The sequence below is a fragment of the Heliangelus exortis genome, chromosome 18 (assembly GCF_036169615.1).
Source record: "Heliangelus exortis chromosome 18, bHelExo1.hap1, whole genome shotgun sequence".
NCBI lineage: Eukaryota > Metazoa > Chordata > Aves > Apodiformes > Trochilidae > Heliangelus > Heliangelus exortis.
The window spans coordinates 2,234,284-2,254,206 of record NC_092439.1 but is presented as its reverse complement, the minus strand read 5'-3'; the positions used below and the strand labels follow the sequence as shown (position 1 = coordinate 2,254,206).

Below are 19,923 nucleotides of genomic sequence, written 5' to 3'. Positions count from 1 at the left end.
CCACACCTTGCACTGCAAGTCTCCTGTGTCTCTCTGTCCACCTCCTCCCAACACTCCACCTTCCTCACCAGCAGTGTGGTGTCAGTAGATACCATCTACACAGCATCCCAACCCCTACAGGTCCTATCACTATATTTGCTGGTATTATGTACATTGTAACATTACCAATCACAGACAAATTGGAAGAAATTAGAATGGCAGTGGAAAAGAGTATGGAGAACATTCTCTAAACATACATTTTGCAGGGAATTTGAAAATCAAATACTTGATTATTTGTAGGAAACAGAATATTGAATAAACAATATTGAGAGGAAAACAACAAGGACTATGTTTATAGCAGTATTTTTCAGATAAATCTTCAAAGGAAAAATGACATGAGTATCTTGCATTATTACCAACAAAAGCTAACACAATAGTAAGCAACCCAAATTAAGTATCATCACCAAGTGCTAGCAGAATCAGTTGCTAATGACCTATTAGCATCATAATTAGCAAATTGGATATTTGTGCTCATTATCATTCAATTTGCAAACAATATTTAAGCAGCTTCAGACAACGTTATCAGTGAAAGTCACACCTGAAATGTCATGTTTTCAATTAAGGGGATACTGACTTTCCCCATAATGTACTCAGATTTACTTTTGGGGCTCCCTAGATGCTTTGCAGATCTGCTTTCCATCAAGACATTGTTTCACAGAGAGTGAAGGAAAAAATAACCTGATTATCTTCTCCCCAAATAAAGCTTGTCCCCAGTAGCCATCATGCTAGCAATGCTTTGTTGCCACTGCTGACCAAGATTCCTTGTCAAATCAAGCACAGAACTGCAAGGCTGAGGTTGATGAACTTTACAATTCACCAGTATTCAGAGGTGTACAGACATTTGGGATGTAGAAATATAGCCCACCGGAAAACAAAGAAACAGGAACACACTAAAATTCAGCTCCATGAGATATAAACCACTGCACTGCCACCACACAGCTGTGTGGGAGGTTATCCCTCTCCTCAGGAGAGAAACCAAATAATAAAGTGTTATTGGGGTATCATAGGAAAGGGAGGATGAGAAAGGAGAAAACAAAAAAAAGCAAAATACTACGTTAGACTATTTTTTGCAGTATGGCTGTGTTAGGAACCTTGACATATTTTCTTCCATGTTGCATTTAAAAGATGCTACACAGTGCCCACTCTCTGCATCAACTCTTGTGATTTTGAAGTTGGCTCTGAGGTGGCATAAATAACTGACTCCAGCAGAGCTGCTCACACCAGCTGAGGATCTCAAAGTAAGCAAAATAAACAATTTTGTTCCTCAAATGTCTCTCACAGGTTTTGAAGTCTAAAAATTTCACATTGCTTTATTCTGCACATTCATTAAACAGCTGCCTAACAAGCTAAGCTGTATGCACAATGATACAAAAACTTAGTATTTCAAACGTGACTATAAAAGTGCAAAGGCCTAAGTAAAAAGAAGAATTTGTAAAAAGCAAAGTCCTTTCATTGTAGCATTTACAAATACATTCTAGAGAGATTTCACTACCAGGTAAACACTATGCTGACAATAAGGTTCACACAGCAGGAGCATTTAATAAAATAAAAAGCATGTTTTTCTTCTGCAATGCTTTTTTATCAGATGGTAGGTTCAGTTGTTTTGCAGGTGGTGCTTGTGGTGTTTGCAAAGCATAGATAGCACCTCAACTACAGGCTGGTAAACTGGCAGAGGGAAAGAAAAAGGAAAAAAACAGTGTCCACAGGTGGGAGACAACTTCTGTGGGGGTGAAAGGGCAGGAAGGCTGTTTAGTGCCGACCTTGAGATTTTTTCATCCCCCAGGTGGCAAACCTCTCCCCCTCCATATGACCCTACCTTGTGGCTGAGAGTGGAGTCATTTGATGGTGCCCACAAAGAAGAGCTACAGACTGCTCCTTGCTCCTCCCTCCTCCTGGGCTTGTGTGTTCAGCAGGGAGCAGATGGACCAAAGCAGAATTAACAGGGCTGAAAGTGAGAAATGGGAAAAGTGTTAAATTTCTTGGGGTTGGTGGCTTCCAAAGAAGGTTTCAGGCCCATTTTAGAGAGAAGATGACAGTGAGCAAAGCCTGGAAGGCTCCTAAAGTCCTCCTCTCCCCAGTAGAGTCATCAGAGCACAAATAGAGACTTCTATGGGATACAGCAGCCAGGTCTGGCATCCCTGCCAAGCAGCCACCACTACAAGCTCAGGCAGGAGAGAGAAACTCACCCTTGCAGAGACAGCTGAGCCACATGGAAAGCAGAGCTGTCCCAAAGGACCATTCTCTATTCACCACTAAAGGCACCAAAACCACCAAAGTTGGGCAAAATGAAACCAACCCTTAATTAAACATATTTTCAAGCACTAAAGCCTTGTAAGCCATTCATATAGTCCACAGTTTTGCCTTGCTTCCTGGCCCTGCTTCATCATGAGAGCAGGCAGTAAAAAAAAGAGAGGTGTCTCTGAGTCCTCTCCAGATGCCTCCCCTCAGGAGCCCACAGCTGACACATCTTACTGATTTTAATATCAAATACATGTTTATGTCTGGAATAGACAGGTAGACAAGCCTGATCTGCCAAAAAACAATGCCATTTTATTTTAAATTTTTCAACATTTTTAGGCCTAATACTAACAGCTTATCATTACATGGTGGGAGAGGGGCAACAATTAAGATGAACTAGATCATCAGGTCCACATAAACTTCTGTTGTTCCTACAGCAATTCCAGCTTCTGGGAAATTATCACATTACATAAAAAAATAGAGACAACAATGAAGGAGAAAGTTAAAAAAAAAATAATTGGCTATCAGTCGTATTTCTTTATACTATTCCTAGGAAGAAACAATGGGTAGCACAGGACATGGGACTATCAGCAGTAGGACAAAACATTCTTGCTTATGTCTTTTAGGCTACAATATGCTTCAGAAAATCCTATCTTAGTATTTTCTGGAGAAGACAGAAATTGTACAGTCCACTGCACTTACAGTAGGATCATTCTGCAGTCTTATTAAAGTAACGTGAAATAACAACACTAATAACAATAAACCACACCAAAGTCATGTCCTGTGAGAATGCTGTCTAACTGAACAGATATTGTTTAAGAGGGACGTAATGTTTCATCCAGCTACAATCATTTATAGCATACTTAAATACCTATTTTCAGAAATAATGGCTACAGATATTCATACATACTGGACTAAATTAACAGGCCAAATTACTGACTTGCTACAGTGATGGCATGTGGTAAGGAGAAGCCTCACTGGAAAGCAGCTGGTCTAAAAGAACCATTCGAGGATTTTCACAGGTCTGCTACCTGAGAGTTTAAAATTTACTGCTAACATCAAAGCTGTAAGGATGTCCTGGGAGTACCTGAAGGCTAGCAAGTGGCACATTTTATTTTTTCAACAGATCAGGTCTTTTGAAGTCCCTCTCCAGTGAGAAGGTGAGTGGTAGTGGCAGGTATCTGATTCTTCTTCCCTGCCTGCAGAGTGGCAGTGGGGCATGACCTAGGTGGGAATCCCTCTGGTTTCATAACTTCCTAATAGGTATTATATGCTGGAGGAACTTGGTGCACTTTTTAACTAATTAACTGGGGGGGGGGGAAATCTCCATATGTAATGTTTTGAGAGTTTTGAAATATATATAAAAAAATATATTTTGAAAATAGCGGGGAAACAGGAAAAACGTTAATATGCCATAATTTTAACCAAAATGTGACTGTTCACTGAAATGCAACACAGGTTTCCAGTGACACACCCTATCCACATCACTCTCATTCACTGGAAAAGTTGCTTTCAAACTACAGATATGAGAAACGCCCATTACACCAGTAACAGCCTCCTGCACATCACAGGTTCTGCAAACAGCCCTCTTTTTAAAACAGGTTGATGGGATCTGAACACAGGCTTTTCTCACTACAAAAAACACTTTTTGTACCCAGAGAAGTCTTATCACAAATCCCTTAATTATATGCCTTGTTGAATTATAGCCTCCATTTTATTTAAAAATTAGATTGGAGCCAGTGTATTCAGCACTGTCAGTGACACCTTAAGCTACCAAGAGGACAGGTCCAGATTTCTTGCTAAGAAAATTCTGAGAAAAGGCACTTAAAATGTTTCCCAAAAAGGGGTAACTTTTGAGTCCTTTACACCTAAGACAACATCGGACTTTTCAGCTGCAAAATTAACTGTGACTTTTACAGCTTAATGAAGAAACTTTACACCCATTCTATCAGAAATGCAAAAAGCCACATGCTATGGAAGTAAAGTTAAAATTGAGGAAGAATTTTACATTTCTTACAGGGTGGGAGACATTAAGTTTTCACCAGCAACACAGACTCATCCACCAGCAGAATTAAAAACCTGGCATTTTAAGAATTTTTTCTAAAACCTCTCTTTTTGACATTCCATTCATTTTTTTTTATCTACATGTCCCACATTAAGGTCAGCAAACACTTTCTCCCTGGTTATGATAAACATAACAGCTTAACAGAAACAGTCTTCACTGTTCATCCTTTCTCTCCATCTCTGCTTCCCTCCTTAAGATCTGTTTTCTTTATTCCTTTTTCTCATCTATCCCTTTTTTCCCTCTAGTTGTTCCTCATCCCAGCTGGTATAACCCAAAAGTGACCATGAGCTATTACAAATGACCCAAAACCAGATCTCCCTACCTGAGACTTAACAATGTGAAAGGATGAACAAGAGAAGTCACAAATTCAAAATCCACAGCTTCTTCTTGCATCCCCAGGTAGAAGTCATGATGGTGGAATGCTTGGATAATTTAAAATATTTATATTGCAGTGTTAACACAAATTAAAGGAGACGTATCTTGATAATCAGATTAAGGACTGTTAAATATATTTTCTATTATACTTTGGTGATTAAATTTCAGGCTTAAACTGCTGGTTTCATAAATTCACAGCCTCAGTGTTTAACATAAAAATAGGGTGTAAATGACTTTCTGAGGTTTGCTTTTAAAATTTACTCAGAGTAAATATCCTGTTTGTAATTGGAAGTATGCTAGTCCCAGAACTGTACTTCCCTAATGACTGCATCCTCATTGCAATTCTCAACTTTTCTCAAGTGCTCACTCTGCTGATATTTTGTTAGTAAAGTTTAATTAAACAAAACACATACATGCACTGTGAATCTGAAATTCCAAGGAGGAGCTGGTGTACATGGCTCGGTAGAATGGTTTTTTACCAAAACCTAAATCAGAGACATTTAGAATCCAAACACAGGAATAAAATGGTTTAAGTCAATTTTTTATGACACCCCTTCTACATCACAGTGCAATAACAATTCCAGAAGAATGATGCCATAGGTTCTGAACATTATGGCTACAAAATACGCCAGAGACCGTTTGTGCTGCTTACTTGCCTGCACTCTCATGAGCATTTTTCTCCTGTCTGCTCACCCTGGGGTCCCAGAGAGTGATGGCACAAGCACAGCCTGGGCTCTCAGAGACCCCAGACTCCATTCCCAATGGACAGTCTGGTCACTGCTCATGTGTGTGGGAGGAAGCTTGTGCTGTGCCTTTTGGCCTTGGGGGACAAAGAACAGCCACTGGCCTATTTTATTTAATTGTAAAGGCATGGTCTCTGGTGCCTCTATGAAGGTGTTGGCACAACACTTATTGCATCCTTCAGCATCCTCTCATTAAGCATCCTATTGCTCAACCATGCATAGCTACTGAGATGCTCAGAGCTCATGCTGCTGAGCACAAGGCACACTTCCCCATCTACCACAAGAGACCTCTACATACAAAAAGAGTAAGTGCTCATGAGTGAACATGGCTGCACTCTTCTCCCACTCTTCTTTCCATCAAAAAGCCCCAGTAGCCTAGCTGGTTCCTAAAAACTATGTGATTTTCTGAAAAAATAAAACCAACAGGGTTTGTTTGGTTGGAGTTTTTTTTAAGCAAGGGATCAACCACTCTTTGATTCTAATACAGCAATTTATTACAAACCATGTTAAGCATGAACTACAGCTCCCATATCTCACCCATAAGATAGAGCCATATGCTAAATGTGTCATAGTAAAGAAAATCAAAATTCTTTCCCAAACATAATTTCAACTTAAATCTGATCCACAGTTTGCCTTATGTTTTATCTCTCCATTTACAAGTATTTCTCTACAGGTATCACCAGAAGTGCTGTACACTGTTTTCCCTTCCTTCCTGAAAGACATGTTAAAGCTGCTATATTGAATCATCACTAAAAGTGGCACTGTCTGTTTGCTCTTAAGGGGTTCAGGATGCACACTGCTAACCAGCAGCATAACACACTCCAGCAGCATATGGTATTTGCAGTACTGCTGATAATCCTATTTTCAAAAACTGTGAGCACTTTTAGGTAGGGATAGCCCTATCCATACACCAAGGCATCTGATTCAAACAACCCTGTGCTGCCTTACAGACTCCCAGACTTGAAGGCAGCCTATTAAAACAAGACCTGAATTCTGGGCAAACGAAGCGTGCAAAGGGCTCATTTCAGACCCCAGGTTTTTAACATTAATTAAATCTCATCTGCTTATTCTTAAAGACAGAATGACTGTGACTAATACACATACTCAACATCTCTGAACTGTCAGTGACAATCATCTCCCCAGCCAAGCGAGAACTCAGGAGTTTTTCTTCTCAGCATCTCTGACATGAAGCAAAAACACTTGTGCAAACTGCTGGCAAAGTGCCTGTGTCGTATCCTTGTCTACTGATTGCTTCACACAGAGACTCACAGCCTGATCTTTCAGTTCATACACAAAGCTTCATGCTGGGGAAACTGAAGTCCAGGGTCAGCTACACTGCTACCCTGTCTCCAAAGACATTCTTTTCCCCTGGCTTGCCTATATTCCCCAAAATCTGCAAGTCCTTTTCCCTGAAATTTCTGCCATCTGTTCAATGCTGTGTTCATACTTGATGACAACAAGATCAGTGATAGCAAGCTGAGTGTGAGTATAACACCATGCTAAGTTTGTTCATTTTAAAATAAAATTTAAAAAAAAGCAATGAGGCTTTTGACTGAAGTACGAAGACTGAAGAGAGAAACTGATTGGAAAAAGCACTGTATGTTTCAACTATTGCTCTTCCCTGGCTGAACTGAAAAATGCAGAAAGTAAACACCAGTGCTGAAAGTAGTTTGTATTTTCAAAATCTTGGGTTTGTGAATTCCAGGTGTTACTTCTCAGGCAGACAGGAAAATTAAGACTCAAAAAAACACTGATTTTAGCATGACGGTGTTTTCCTGAAGTTAATGACAAGCAAATCATTATGCATGTATTTACATTTTTGATTAGGACAAGATTGAGGAGTTCGAAAATACAGCCATGATCCTCCTTGTAGCTTTCAGCAAAGATGTTTCAGATATGCAAGAGACATGAAAAAGAAAGTACTAAAAGGCTGAAGACAAATAACTTGTCTCAACCATCCTTACCAAAGAGTTCACAGTATCTAGGGTGCATACTTTTTTAATTAATGGAAAACTAGTTTGATGGGAAGACCTACGTCATGCTGAGGCTCTGAGGAGCTTCTCTAGAAACTCACAGTTCTGTTACACAGTGAATGATCATCAAACTCCCCACCATAACACTCTGACCTCAGAAGCCCTGAAACTGAAGTCTGCCAAAGAAACTTAAGAAAGAAATTTGACCAAGCCATTTGGGAGTCTCTTGCATAATTCACTTTCTCCAGACCGCTCTTTTCTGGGCTGCAAAAGGAGCCCCACCTCTCCCAGCCCTCCACCTTCCTTGCATCCCAGATACCTTACAGACACCTTACCTGAGGCACATCCTCAAGGGCTAAAGCTGCAAGACCATCCACACAGTGCAAGGAGGAGATGTACTATTTCTGAGACACAATCTACTCAAACAGTTCTGTAGCAACCAGCAGCCCACAGAAAGAGCACCAGGGCTGCTTCTGAGAGGGGGAGCTCAGAAGTAACCCAGGGCTTACAGCATCTGGAAAATTCTTAAGCTGAAGGAAGACAAAAAGCTTAAATAGTCTCACCTGAGAGCCAGAGAAACACAAGTAAGGGAAAAAGTGAAAAGCTGAGATGCATCAACCTGATTAAAAAGAAAAAAATCTGGACCTAATAGACCTAACAGCAGTGGAAAGCACCGAGTTATGTGGGATAAAAAAAAGGCACCAAAAGACCTATTCAGAATCAATGCAATGAGTGTCACCTGGCCCTGATTCTCAGCAATACCTTCAGAGGCTTTTTAATTATGGTTTACAGCAAAACACCTGGAAAAGGTGCACAGGAATAATGATGCATTTGGCCAGTCTTTAATCCTGGCTACCTAAATTCAGCTGCTACTTTTTCCACCTGAATTCCTCTAAACCATCAGACCAGCTGTGGTTAGAGAAGGAACACCAAAGATGCACTGTAATTTGGAGGTGCTTTTGCAAATGGGTGGTGCTTATACCTAATATATCTAAGATTACATGGGCAATAAAATTTGGGAATGAGAAGTGTTGCCCCTATTTTGCAAGGGCCTTTTCAGACCATTTTGCCTCCTTCCACAAGACCAGGAGTGCTTCTCCTAATTGGGATCAGACTAACCTGCTAACCCCCTCCTGCCACCCACTCCAAGGAACTGAATGCTCCAACATCTCCATTTCCCTTTTCTCTTTTTGGGGATTGTGCTCCCATTTGATCTCTGGGGATTAACATATTTAGCCTAACTGCAGTTCTTGGATTTTTAATATAGATTATATGGGCAAAGTTAATGTCCTATAACATCCAGGAGGACAGCTGGGACTTCAGTGTCTTGGGATTATGAAATGCATACAGTGTGTGTGTTTAAAATTCACTACATCTCAGAGCACCTGATAGCTCCCACTCACATACATATCCAAGCCCCCAAAAATCTTACTGTCCTATCCAGCAACAGTCTCAAATATTTAACAGGTACTCCACTAATTGTAGCTGCAACTTCTAAACAGAACAGAAACTTGGAAAGGGTGGATCCATACTAACTCCTTTTATTGATGTCTTTTATTACATCTAAGCTAGTGGATGTGAATGTCCTCCCAGTTACCCACTGCACACAGGAGGTGGGGTGTTCATCAGCATCTTACTGACCTCGAAGACCATGCTCCAGGCAAACAAAACAACAGCCACTGCTGCTTTGTCTACGTACTCCCTCAGGTATAACAGTGCTATGTGCTATTCCCTATTATTTGTTTCACAGTGACAAGCAGACTAAGGCCGCTCTGTGCTGGGTAGTACAAATATATTATAAAAGGTACAGCAGACTAGAATGAGGACATTGTTTGTTTATTGATTCTCATTCTTCACAATCATGGGCAATTAGGCAACCACAAGCCTGTTTCAGAGAGGTGCACAGGAAATCTAATACACCCAAACCAACACACAACAGGTTTTAAAATAACATTCTGTATCAATAAAGCACATAGTATACCACAACAAATACAAACATCTGAAGACCTCGGGAGGAAAGGGGGAAAAACTAAAAATGTTATTAGTTATAATCTCTACCCTGAAGTACTTCTTCAAATAAAAGAGAAGAATCACAAAAAGGCCTAACACTAATTATGTATTTATTCACCAGAGAGATGTAAGTACTGCAAAACCTACATTAAACTCTCACACTGCTCAACTGCATTTCAGCCTACTTACTTCCCAAGACTGATTATTTTAATGTTATTGTGATTTTAATATAAGCAGAGCTACGCTAGTTCACATTTAATTCACAACCTTGATCCACAAATAGCTTTAAACAAAGATAGCGTTTGTTTCTGAGGACTTTTTTTTCTCTGACAGAGACTCCCTTCAACAAGGCAGGTTATTCTGAGAAGAGATCAACAGAGCCAAGACCAGAGGAAAGAAGGAAAGAAAACAAACCTTTAAAAATCTATAAAAAAGAAAAAATTTTAAAAATAAAGGGATGTAAAAACTTTCAGGTGCGCTCAGTCCCTTGCAGGGAGGTTCTGTGACTTCTCTTGTGTTAAAGAGCCAAGCCTACTTGCACAGGTGTTTCAGGACTAAGCATGCCAATAGCTGACTGCATTTCCCACTGCTTTGTCTACTCCTGAGGTCCTCGGGAAACACTTTCCCATTAGTACTCTCAATCCTTTTCCCTTCTCCCACCTCATCCTGCTCCTCACAGTCCTCAAACAGTGTGAGGGATGATCGCTCTGCTTCGAGCAAGGATTTAGCATTCCCGACTTCCTCCCTCACTTCTGCCTTCCCTCTGTGCAATCAAGTCAGGATGCACTTGGACCCCCCCAGTCTACCAGCCCCCCCCTCCACTATTTCAGAACCGGGTCCACCCCGGTACCTGCTCTGTCCAGCCCACACCGCGCCTTCGCCTTCTCCTCACAGCCACACAGCCCCCCCCCCCCCCCCTTCACCCCCGCCCTCTGCAGCCCCAAAAGTGCCGCTTCACCACCTCCACCCCCTTCACCCCCACCCTCTGCAGCCCCAAAAGTGCAGCCTCACCGCCGCCACCCCCAGCCAGCAGCCAGGGCGGGAAAGAACCTTCCAGCCCCGCCGAGCTATGGAAACTCCGCGACAAGTGGGGGACAAGGAGCAGCTCAGCTTCGCGGGCTCCCGGGGGGGTTCCCTTGCACGAAGCACCCCCACACACACACTCCCCGTTTACCTGCCTACGAGGAAGGGGGAATGAGCCCCCGGCAGAGCGATAGCCCCCACACACTCCGCGGGGCAACTCCGGGGGTCGCGGCCCTCGCCTCAGCAGCCCCTCTACCCCCCCGACATTTCTCCCTCTCGGGGCCGTGCCTACCTGTGGCGGGACGGGGCGGGAAGCCGTGAGGGGGCTGCGGGGACACCGCTCCCTTCTAGCCTCGCAGCCTCCACCTCCGCCGGGGCCGCGTTTCCCGGGGCGGGCGGGCGGGCGAGGAGGTGGAGGGGACAGGCCGGGGAGCCGCCCCCCGTGCTCAGGCAGCGCCCGCCTCGCCGCCCGGGCCGGCCCCCCCTCCCTCCCCGCCCCGCTCCCGGTGCCCGAAGCCTCGCTTACCGTCTGTGCCGACGGAGGGGATGCTGCTACCGGGCGAGTCGCTCCGTGCCGAGGGGAAAAAAAAGGCGGCTCCAGCGGTGCCCCAACGCCCCCGGTTACCTCAGCGACCCCGCGGTACCCCCAGGGCGATCCTTGCCTTTCGGGCAGGAAGGGGTCAGTCCCCGTAGCCCAGAGGGCTGTCCGGCAGCTCAGTTGCCTCAGCCAGCGCCGGTCCCTCCATTCTCGGTGTTGTTGGGGTTTTCTTTTAATTTTTAATCTCGCTCCTCTGACTGGCAGCGCACAGTTCCGTCCCTCTCCTGAGGGGTCCAAACGCGGTCACTTCGTCCCTCCTTGGAGCCATGAGGCGCTGCAGGCCGAGGGGCAGCTGAGAAGCTCTGTCAGGCAACCCGGGCTGCCGAACCCCCCAACAGCTAACTCTGCAGCCCGCAGGGATGAGTATCGCAGTCAACAGGAGAAATCGGAAAAGTTCTGCTGCCACATTGATCTTTCCTAGAGGAACGGAAGGTGTCAGGCTCAGCCCGAGAGGAGACCCACCCGTGTGGTGGGTGCTGAGGGGGAATCCAAGATGGCGATGGGGAGAGAGACAGAGGGGAGACAGAGGCCACGCGCGCGATTTTCCAGTCTCGTGCACTCCCAGCTGCTTCTCCACCTCTTCCCAGACATCGACTTCGTCTTCCCAGACATCGACTTCCAGAACTTGCACCTGAGGGGCAGCTACTCCTCCACAGGTAACCCCAAAGACACCATACACCTGAAATGCAAGGGCTGAATCTCCAGCAGCTCCTTCAGGTAAATGCTCATCTCTAACCAGGATCCTTGCAGAGCCACTGGAAGGATTTGGAGACGTGAGAAGCGCAGAACCACCTTGGTGGCCACAATAAAATTAGGACCAGTACTCTGTAAAATGTCATCCTAAAAAGGTCGTATCTTTGAGTCTTTTTCTCCTCAAACCCAAGCAACTCCAGTTGCAAACCAATAATTCCACTTAGTGCAAAGTTCATGTTATAATATGAATTTTGTATTCATATCAAATGAATATGAATATGGGTTCATGTTAGAATATGAATTCCATGCAAGAATACAGATTTTAGACCACTTGAGGAAGTCAACCCTTAAGGCACAATGGAAAACTGAACTTCAACAGCAACTCTATTTTTTTCAGTATAAGTAATTTCAAAGTAAATAGAACAGAAAATACACATATCTTTAGCAACCCACTTTTGGGCTTTCCAAATTGCTTTGTATAGTTACAAAACTTTCTACTATGGTAGATCTCAAGTGGCTCTTTTTAAACAAGAAACGTCCTTGAAAAGGATAATATTCTTTAATATACGCAGAGCTACTGTTACCTCATAAATATTCATAAACATTAAACGGTGTGCCATGAAAATAATTTTCATGCAAAAGGTCTTATGCACATAGATGCATTTGCTGGCAAAGTTTGCACATTTTTCTCCCTACTGGTTGAAAGTCCTTGGTGTTACATGGAGGTCTTTCCTTTCAGATACAAGGATAGTGGGAATGCCCAGCTCTCAAAATGTAACATCCTTATAGAAAATTAAAAGCAAACAAAACCAACCCAGAAGCAAGCAAGCAAACAAACAAAATAAGGCTATTTGATTTGAATGAGAATTTCCTACTTCTTCTCTAAGATGATTTGCCCTTCCCTACATTTTGCTCTTTAAATTTTAAAGCATCTGAACATTTGTTCTGTCAGTCGAGAAAAAATGGACTTACTTAAACTCATGTTAGATCCCCAGGGGATATCATGGGAAAATAGGACAGCAGTGCTAAGAAGAAAAACTCCATCTACATCATCTTTTACAATTAAAAACTTGAAAACAAAAACAACATCTAGAAAAAAAAATACCCCCCCAAAAAAGCAGTAAAAAGTATTTTATTCATTTTTACGCTCTAATTCAAAACTCAGTATTGAATCCAATGACCACTGTGCAAAAAGTGCAAATGAAAATTACATCAGTAGCTTTGCATGAAGCATAATTCTGCATCCATATTTTTACTGGCATTTAATTAACACTATCTTCATCAAATTTAAAAAATGAAAAGTCTCAAAAGTATGATCAAATTGAATTGCATATACTTCTTTGTCAAGCCTAACATGCAAGAGAAGTTTGGCATCCTTCAGCTATTTTATAAATTGTGATAGAGACAGCAGAGAAGCACTAATACATGTCCCCCAATTTTCTAACTGTGATATTTAAAACTTTACTTTAATAATTAAGCCCTGCCAAAGCCCTATCTATAACTAAAAAGATTTTCAGTTTCTAGATCTTTGGGTTTCTACCTTTAAAAACTTAAAATTACCTTCAGGAGATACAACTGACTAAGAGCTAATAAAACTGTGACATAGAAACTACTCCCAACTATAACCAGTTGCCTAAAAACCAGTAACTTGGGATGTAATATTAGGAAATTTTGTCTGTAATATTTCATCCTTCAAAAAGCATACAAAAACAACCATAGCAAGAGTTAATTTTGTATGACACAACTGTGTGGTTTCAAGGGAACTTTCTCCATGAAGAGGACTATTAATTATCTTAGACTGGAGAACTAACACTTTGTAGGCTGAGATTGTTAACTGAGATGAAACCATTATTTCTGATTCACAGCAAAGGAAGTTTCAAGGACTTTTTAACCTCTCATTGTTTTAGATTAATGACCTGGTTTCAGAGCATTCTGATAATTTTCACTGTACGTTCAGAATTAGACCTATTACAAGATTTTTAAAGCTCCAATCAAACAGAACATGCATGTATTTGAATTACAGAAGTCAGGATAGGACCAAAAAGATAATGGGGCTGGCTCCAAACTCAGATTTCTTGTAAAAGAGGTAAACAGCCAAGTATTTCATTTAAACAAACCCTGCATATTTGTTTAGAAAGTTTAGAAAATTATCAAGTTGCATACATTAGTTAGCATCTTTTATTCAGAGTTTTTTTGCACATTTACTGAAAACCATAAAAAGCACTTTAATGGCCAAATTAAATCTTTTAAATGAGTTTGAAGAATATATTTGCCTGCAGGTAAGGTCTCAAACCCCTACTCTCTTAAACATTCTGGCCCTTAAGATCCTCACCCTGAATTCCCAATCCTTTTCTATTTTCTCTTCAGTACTGTAGAAGTCAGACTTCCTAAGCTCTTTTTGGAGATGATGTTTTGGCATCTTTATCCCATTTTTTAACTCTGCTTTCATACTTCAGTAACTGTTTTCCCCCTTCTATTCAGAAATGGTTTCTCAGCTGGCCTTAATAAGCCAGCTTATTAGGCTTAAACCAATACAAAGATAAATTAAAGAAGGATTTTTTTTTTCCTGTGACTCTGAATAGACTTCTCTAGCATGATTATCTCCTGATGTGAGATTCTAGTGCCCTTTAAAATAATAAGCCATTTAAATACAAATACTTTGTGTCAAATTTTACTAGTTTCTTTGCACTCCCAAGATAAAATACTTTTTTTAAATTAATGACAGATAAGGAAATAAATCTGTTCATTTTCCAGTCTATGTAAAAATTAACAAGTCTTTCATTGCAATTTCATGCTATTAAAAAGACAGAAAAATGGTCTTCTCTAACTTCCCCTTTTTACCTTGCTGATGTTGAAGAAAATAATTCTTCTATAAATCAGTATAGAAGCATAAAATCATTATTACATACCACACATTAGAGAATAAATTATCTAAATATCTAATTATCTAATATTTCTCTACTGAAAGTTGAAGTGTCTTTTTCTTCTGATAAATTTGTGATGTTCTGATTTCAACAGTTAATTCATTTCCTCCTCAGGTTACATGCACAGTTTTTACACAGTAGTTTGAGAACTGGGCTGGGCTTGGCCTGTCATGAGCATTGTACAGAACTCTGACCTTCCAGATCACATCTTCCATTTTACCTCTACAGTTAGCATGTTGGTTGGCAGTATACAATTGGCTTCATGATGTGCATAAATCAGCCCCAAATTTTTACAGATTAATGTCTTCCTTAATCTGCTCTGGAATCCTGAAGGTAAACTCAGGTGGTCACCCTCCTCCTCCTTGCTCCCCAGCTCTCATCAGAGCAGCTCCATGGCCACACAGCCTTCCTCCTGCTTCACCACAGCTTTTTCCAGCTGCAGATGTTGTTCTTAAATAAAGAATCTCCTCACTGTTATTGATGGGTGTGAGCAGACAGTGAATGTGTGCACCTCTGCTTCACACTGAGCCCTCATTCACTGCAAGCCTTTAATTAAGTGGAATTGCTGTCTGAACTAATTGAAATCCATTTGAATAATACAATAGAACACAGAAAAGTAAAACTGGTGTTTAAATATAGTACCTCTGGCTTTCACTGAACATTCCCCAGCTCTTCTGACCAACTATGCTGCTTTATGGAATTTGTTATTTTGTACACGTCTGATTTTCAAAAAAAAGAATTTCGTTCTCTTTTTTTTTTTTTCCTTGTATGAAGCCTCTTCAAGATTTCAGTAATTGCCATCTTTATCCATACAGTTGAGATTTTATATTTTTTTAAGTTGAAGCTGCCAGATCCTAAGGTAGACTAGAGAAATGAAGACACACTGTTGTGTGTAGTAGACTACAAGTTAACAGTCCTTTTCTTACAGACTGGATTTACTGGTGGCCCCTTCTGCATCTCTTCATATCTCTGGACAACAGATCCATCATCCACTGTCAAACACACTACAAATAAGGTAAGGTAAGGGACAAATCATGTCACTGAATCATAGTTTGGGTTGGAAGGGACCTTTAATGGTCCTCTAGTCCAACCCCCACCTGCAGAGAGCAGGAACATCATCTAGATCAGGTTCCTCAGAGCCCTGTCCAACCTGACCCTGAAGGTTTCCAGGAAATTGAACCATTTCATGCACACATACTTCAGTTTGGACACAAGCTAAATAGTTAAGGTATCCTAACAGCAGTTTCTGAAGATACCCAAGAAAGAATTAAATTAATAAATTAAAATTCGAAGGAATTTTAAATTAGAATTAGAAAAATTAGAACATAAAAATAAATGTGAACTATTATGTTTTTAACACTTTCAGTGTGATTTCAAGGAACTTCCCATGACAAACATTTCTATGCACTGCTCTTTTATCAAGCCAGAGCTATCAGCTGTAGGCTGTCCTACTGCTAACTCAGGCAACAAACCACTCGTGACTTTAGCAGATGTTCTCTTTTTCATGCCAACAGGAATATTTACTAACATTTTAATGTTATGGTTCTCTGTCTCAAAACTTATTCCTCAGGATTAAGAACATGCCCCATTTAACTACTTAAATAGCCATTTAGTAAGATTATTTCTTTCTTAAAAGTTACACAGGAAAATATTTATTGAGTTCAATCATTCAAACTAGACCCCATGTCTTTAAAAATAGGAAAGCATTGAAGTTTGCTGTTAAAAATCAGAGTTCATCAAAACCAAGAAGGCTTTCTGCTGTCAAGCTAAATGTGTGCTCTATCTTCATCCAGCTTATCTCAGCCAAATGAGGTGGTTACTCAAACAGGGAAAGAGATGCTTGCTGGTAAAGCCATCTTTACTATGCAAATATATAATCACCAATTTATAAATAAAGCACTACTCTGTGGTATTCATCATTCACTAACCAGCCCATCAGGGAGAACTAAATAATCTTTTATAAATAAAAGCAGAAAAATTATTTTCCCTGGGGCTAACACTTAAACATTTTTACCAATCACTGACTACTTGGTTTTTATTTACACTGAATTTTCACCGTTCATAAATACCTTCAGTGCATTCCCAGGGAAATTCATTTTCTGTATGGACCTGCTAAGGCAAAAATAGAGATTAAAAAGCTTTCCCAAAGGCATAAGTTAGTCACAGTGGATGGAGAATTCATGAATCCTGCTTCTTGCTAAATCCAAATTACATTCCCTCTTATATTAATCTGAAGTTTCTGAACTCTAGTTAATGCTATCAGGTGTTAGGTAAGCTTAGATTTTATTGCTTCCCAGCTTCTTGCAAACTGTAAAATAATTTAAAAGCTGCCACATTACAGAGACCCAGGGCATACAGAACGGAGAGAAAAACATGACTATTTTTATCCTTTTTTTTTTTCTTTAATTGCTTTGCCAGCTAGGCACAATCACTCTTTCCTTTGAACAGAAAACACAGGCCACAGTAGATGGTAGCAAGTCACTGAGCAAGAGGGCTGTCTGCTGAGTAAAAGAGGCAGTAGTTCAAATGAACCCCTTTTACTTCTCACTGCAATGGTGGAGGAATTTGCACATCTCAGCTGAGGGGTCAGGTAAACTCCAATTTAAATATTTTAATACATGGCTAAGATAATTTGATTTTTATGGCTAATCTATTTTATTTGTTGCTAGAAAAGACTGGATGCATACACACAACCATTACTGGGCAGCAGTTTCTTAAAATTTCCTAACTTGGTGACTTTTATTCTCTGCCTGTATCTTCAGAGAATCATTGGTACAGTTAAACTTTAGGAAAATGAAAAAAATACACAAGACCTGTGTTTTGAGTCAGGCCTGGATCATTATAACACCTGAGCAGACTCCTAATAAACAAATACAGTATAAGAAAACCTTAAAGTCTTTTAAAAGGTTTCCATTATTTCCGTTAAATGCATATTCTGATAAAACTGTCCAAGAAGATGCCAATATTGTCAAGAAATCATTATCCCCACAGACAAAAAACCCATAAATACAAAATAAAAACACAGCCATCCTGCGTAACAGATTTACAAATACCTTGGGACACAGAAAAAATATCACTTTGCTCATGTCCCCACACTGTTTCACTCTCCAGAATAAATGCAAAGCACTGATGCATTCAACAGCTTGGGATAAAACCACTGCTCTCATAGTCTTAACATCTCTCAGGGGGCAAACCAGGCAATCATTTCCAAGCCTTCTGATTTTTAGAAACTCAAGGATAGTATTGGTAGATCAGGCTGTTATCCTGCTCCAAGTTTCTGTAAATTTTACTGAAACCAAAGGGATTGTCTGTGTAAAGACATTGTTGGTGTTGTGACCTGTTTTTCAAAGACAGGAAGCACCCAGACCTCCTTTGGCTTCACAGACAGCTGTAGATGTTCAGCATGTCAGATACTGAAGCCATTAGCCTTTCAGCATCCTACTATTTAAGACCATTTAGACAGATTTACCCAGAGGAAATTACTGTAGCTATTAATTTATGTTCATTTCCTCACATGTAGAGGGAACATGTGAAAGTCAAGTCATTTTTGCTGCTGACAATAAAAGTCATGCATTCAAAGATCAAGCATTTCGTGGGTTGGTTGGCCCAAGCCCTTCATGCCTTGTCAGCTCTCTGTCCTCACTGGAAGACCACCAGTTAATGGATTTAACCTTTACATCAGTGAAAAATAACAGATTAGCACGTCACAGATAAGTTCCACTCAAGTCATGTTATGTCCTCTTTTCTCCTTCACTTATTTTTATAGTCATTACATCTCATTTCCTTACGTAGTTTCACAGAAAATACAGTTATTCAAGCAAGTAAAAGGCAGCTAAAAGAGCAAAGCTGCAGCTCTTCACAAAGATCACAACTCCCTGAAATTCTGCTCCCACAGGTGCCAGCTTCAAAAATGTCACTGACCATCTCCTTGAGACACCATGACAACCTCTCCCAGCTCTTGAGAACAGTTTAAGACAACTGAAGGTGTAACAAATGCTTTCCCCAGGTAATATAAAGAACAAGAAAAAGTCATTTGGTGTTGAAATAAATCTTTGCATGGAACAACTGAAAACAAATTGATTACTGCTTCACTGGTGTTCCATGCATTTCCTGCAAATACAGCTACTTGTACCTAACAACTGTCATATAAAGACTGGCAGGTAACAGGGAGGTGACAAAACTCTGTGTGTTTCAGCTTGATTTTATGTTTTCCAGGAAAACACATGGGGCAACACAGTAGAAGAACAAAATCTGAACTGTAGAGAGGAAGAAACTAAGATTTAGGAATGCAAGAAGTCAAAACAAGAAATTATTAATAAATTTATTTTCCATGGCACTTATGCTCTGCTCCTATGGCCATCCCAAATGACTGCATTTTCTATACCTCTCTTCATTATTGCTTGATAAGGATGAATTAGGAGTAGTCCCTGGAATTCTGGGCTGTGCTACCAGAAAATGGCCATAAAACAAGAGAATGTTTTGAAGGTGAAAACTTCTAGAGGAATAAAATAAGAATTTTTCACCTGTGAACTGGCCAGCATAAGATGAGCCTGAAATTACCAGAACATCAGATCACCAAGTCAGTACTACACAGATTCAAAGTAACATCCAATGATTTGGAATTAGTCTAAGAAAAATGGGCATGCTATTATTTTATCAATTTGGTTTTACTCAGTTTTGTCACAGCAGAAGACTTTCATGATCAATCACTGCAAAGTCTGTGGTTTTCACAGAATTCAGAAATTTCTAATTGAATAGAAATGTGATAGCTGTGTCTATTTTTGGAACACGTTAGTATTTCCCTGACTTCTCAGCATTACTTGTCAATCCTGGAAAATTATTCATTCCACATCTCAGCTGAAGTTAAAATAAATCAGAAAACAAAATAAAACATGAGTTTGGAAAGCTGATTTGAAGACTTTATCCTTTTTGATGTGCATTTTAAGCAAGATCTCAATTGGAATAGCCCATTACACAGCAAAGCTTTTTCATTTTCATCCTCAGTCAGTCATAATGAGCCACAGTGGTCTCTGTCATGGTCCTCTCTGCACACCCTCCATATAATCATGCTCACCAGCCTGTTTCAGCCATCTAACAGTCAAGTAAGAACATGTGCAGTCAGTAGCACTTAGGAATAATGGGCCAGGTTCATCACTGAAGTCAGTGGGAGGGCATTTGGCCCATTAACTCAAATATGAGAAGCTTCATTATGGAGTGGCCACCTTGCAGAACCAGATTACCT

At 40.6% G+C, this 19,923-nt stretch overlaps 1 protein-coding gene and 1 long non-coding RNA gene across 4 annotated transcripts in view; one reads left to right on the top strand and one right to left on the bottom strand.

Annotated features, from left to right (window-relative positions):
• The window catches only part of SHANK2 (SH3 and multiple ankyrin repeat domains 2), a 279,149-nt gene extending 268,247 nt beyond the window's left edge, over nucleotides 1-10,902 (bottom strand). For all 3 annotated transcript variants that reach the window (XM_071762128.1, XM_071762127.1, XM_071762126.1), the window contains exons 1-2: nucleotides 10,759-10,902; nucleotides 1,856-1,984 (exon numbers count right to left, since the gene is read on the bottom strand). The gene's annotated coding sequence lies outside the window, so the exon portion shown is untranslated. The remainder of the gene's footprint in view (nucleotides 1-1,855; nucleotides 1,985-10,758) is intronic.
• Nucleotides 10,903-10,977: 75 nt separating this feature from the next.
• Nucleotides 10,978-18,800, top strand: LOC139804674 (uncharacterized). Its single transcript, XR_011729490.1, has 3 exons — nucleotides 10,978-11,720; nucleotides 15,610-15,696; nucleotides 18,577-18,800. It is a non-coding gene; the product is annotated as an uncharacterized lncRNA (long non-coding RNA).
• Nucleotides 18,801-19,923: the final 1,123 nt, after the last annotated feature.